This window comes from Otolemur garnettii, unplaced genomic scaffold (genome assembly GCF_000181295.1).
Source record: "Otolemur garnettii isolate 467f Iridium unplaced genomic scaffold, OtoGar3 scaffold00175, whole genome shotgun sequence".
In the NCBI taxonomy this organism is placed as follows: Eukaryota; Metazoa; Chordata; class Mammalia; order Primates; family Galagidae; genus Otolemur; species Otolemur garnettii.
The window spans coordinates 1,635,858-1,639,128 of NW_003852570.1; positions in this window are offsets into that span (position 1 = coordinate 1,635,858).

Below are 3,271 nucleotides of genomic sequence, written 5' to 3' on the forward strand. Positions count from 1 at the left end.
TTACAGCTCACAGCAACCTCCAACTCCTGGGCTCAAGCGAGTCTCCTGCCTCCGCCTCCCAAGTAGCTGGGACTACAGGCGCCTGCCACAACACCCGGCTATTTTTTGGCTGCAGCCGTCATTGTTGTTTGGCGGGTCCCGGCTGGGGATTCGAACCCGCCACCCTAGGTGTACGTGGCTGGCACCTTAGCTGGTTGAGCTATAGGCACTGAGTCAAGAAACTAATGAATTTAAAGCCCAAATCACCAAAGATATGGACATGATGAGAAAACAGATAGCAGCACTCAAGGAAATGAAAAAGTTAGGTGAGGAGCTCCAAAATACAGTAGAATCCCTCACTAATAGAGTTGACCAGGCAGAAGAAATGATCTCTGAAACTGAGGACAAAGCTTTTGAACATTCCTAAACACTCAGAGGCAGGCAAATGGAGAGCAAAAACTTATCATTTCTTGAGAGAGTTGAGGGATCACTCTAAAAGATCAAACATTCATCTTACAGGAATTCTCAAAGGAGAAGAGGATTGTCCTAAAGGTACAGATGCTCTTCTCCAAAAGATTTTGTAGGAGAATTTCACAAGCATTTCAAGAGATACAGAACTTCAGATAGCAGACAGTTTCAGAACCCCAGCAAGACTCAATCCAAATAAAGCATCTCCTAAACACATGGTGATTAACTTTGCCAAAGTTAAGACAAAGAAGAAAATTCTGCAAGCAGTCAGACGTAAGAAAAGCATCACCTATAAAAGGGAGAAATATCAGAATGACTGTAGATCTCTCAGACAAAACCTTTCAAGCCAGAAGAGGATGGTCATTGACCCTCATTCTCCTAAAACAAAAGAACTTCCAACCAAAGGTTCTCTATCCAGCTAAACTGAGTTTTATTTGTGATGGAGAGAAATCAAATACTTCAATGACATAGACATGTTGAAGAAATTTGTCATAACTAAACCATCTCTCCTGGATATTCTCAGACCCATCCTCCACAATGCCCAGCTCAATGCTCTACCTTCAAAGTAAACTCACCCAGAAATTTCTGAACAAAACCCAAATTGTACAGTGGTGAACGGATTAAAAATGTTGTTTATCAAGTTGTTCATATCTAGTAGGGTCTGCTTTATGAATTGAGGAGCATTGTGGACATCCAAAAATCATGACACTCAAAACACAACCTGGCTTATCAATTCTCTGGTAATTGTTTAAATTGTCCTCTAAAGAGGCACAGGCTGGCTAACTGCATACATAAACTCAGACTGCATATCTGCAGTATACAATAAACTCACCTTACCTTAAAGGATAAAAATAGACTCAGTGTGAAGGAATGGATTGTATAATACAGGCAAATGGAATCCAGAAAAAAAAATTTAAATTTCTCTAATTTTAATAGCAGATACAATTGGCTTTAAACCAACAAAGATAAAGAAAGATAAGGAAGTTCACTACATACTTGTCAAGGAAAACACCCAACATAAAGAGATTTTGATAATTAACATTTATGGACTCTGCCACAATGCTTCTCAATTCATAAAGCAGACCCTACTGGATATGAACAACTTGATATCTTCCTGCACTATAATAGTTAAAGATTTTAACACCCCTTTGACAGTTTTGGATAGATCCTCCAAGAAGAAATAAAACAAAGAAATATTAGACTTAAACCTGACCATAGAACAAATGGACTTTACAGACCTCTACAGAACATTTCACCCTAATAAAATTGAATATACATTCTTCTCATCAGCCCATGGGTCATCTTCCAAAATACATCATATCCTAGGACACAAGTCTAACCTGAGCAAATTTAAAAGTATAGAAATTATTCCTTGTATCTTCTCGGACCACCATGGAATAAAAGTTGAACTCAACAGCAACAGGAATTTTCATTCTCAAACAAAGTCATGGAAGCTAAATAATCTTAGGCTGAATGATAACTGGGTCAAAGATGAGATTAAGAAGGAAATCACCAAATTTTTAGAACAAAATGACAATGAAGACACAAACTATCAAAACGTGTGGGATACTCCAAAGGCAGTCCTAAGAGGGAAATTTATAGCCTCAGAAGCCCTCATCAAAGAAACAGAAAGAGAGGAAGCCAACAACTTAATGGATCATCTCAAACAACTGGAAAAGGAAGAGCAGTGCAACCCCAAACTGAGCAGAAGAAAAGAAATAACCAAAATTAGGGCAGAATTAAATGAAATTGAAAACAAAGAATCATTCAGGAGATGAATGAAACAAAAAGTTGGTTTTTTGAAAAGATTAACAAAATTGATAAACCTCTGGACAACCTAACCAGAAATAGAAAAGTAAAATCTCTAATATCATCTATCATAAATGATGAAGGAGAAATAACAACAGACACTTCAGAAATTCAAAAAAATCCTCAATGATTACTACTAAAATCTCTATTTCCACAAATATGAAAATCTGAAGGAAATGGACCAATACCTGGAAGCACACCACCTTCCTAGACTCAACCAGAAATAATTAGAAACCTTGGATAGACCTATATCAACCACTAAAATAGCATCAACAATTCGAAATCTCCCTAAAAAGAAAAGTCCAGGACCAGATGGCTTCACATCCGAATTCTATCAAACCTTTCAAGAGGAACTAGTACCTACATTATACAAAATTTTCCAAAGCACAGAAAAAAAAAAAAGAATACTTCCAAACACATTCTATGAAGCAAATATCACCCTGATCCCCAAACCAGGAAAGGATCCAACAAAGAAATAAAATTATAGACAAATATTATTAATAAATATTGAGGCAAAAATATTCAATAAGATCTTAGCAAACAGAATTCAACAACATAACAAAACATTATACACCATAATCAAGTTGGTTTTATTCCAGAGTTATAGAGTTGGTTCAACATATACAAATCTATAAATAGAATACATCACATGAATAAAATAAAAAACAAAGACCATATGAACCTCTCAACTGATACAGAAAAAGCCTTTAATGTCCAGCATCCTTTCATAATCAAAATTCTTAAGGAAACAGGCATAGAAGGGACATTCCTTAAACTAATAGAGGCCATCTAAAGCAAACCCACAACCAGTATAATATTGTCATATTGAATGGTGTAAAATTGATAACATTTCCACTCAGATCAGGAATGAGGCAAGGATGCCCACTGTCTCCACTATTATTCAACATAGTAATGGAAGTCTTAGCCATTGCAATCAGGCAACGAAAGGTGATCAAGGGTATCCAAATACGGTCAGAGGAGATAAAACTCTCATTCTTTGCTGAAGATATGATCC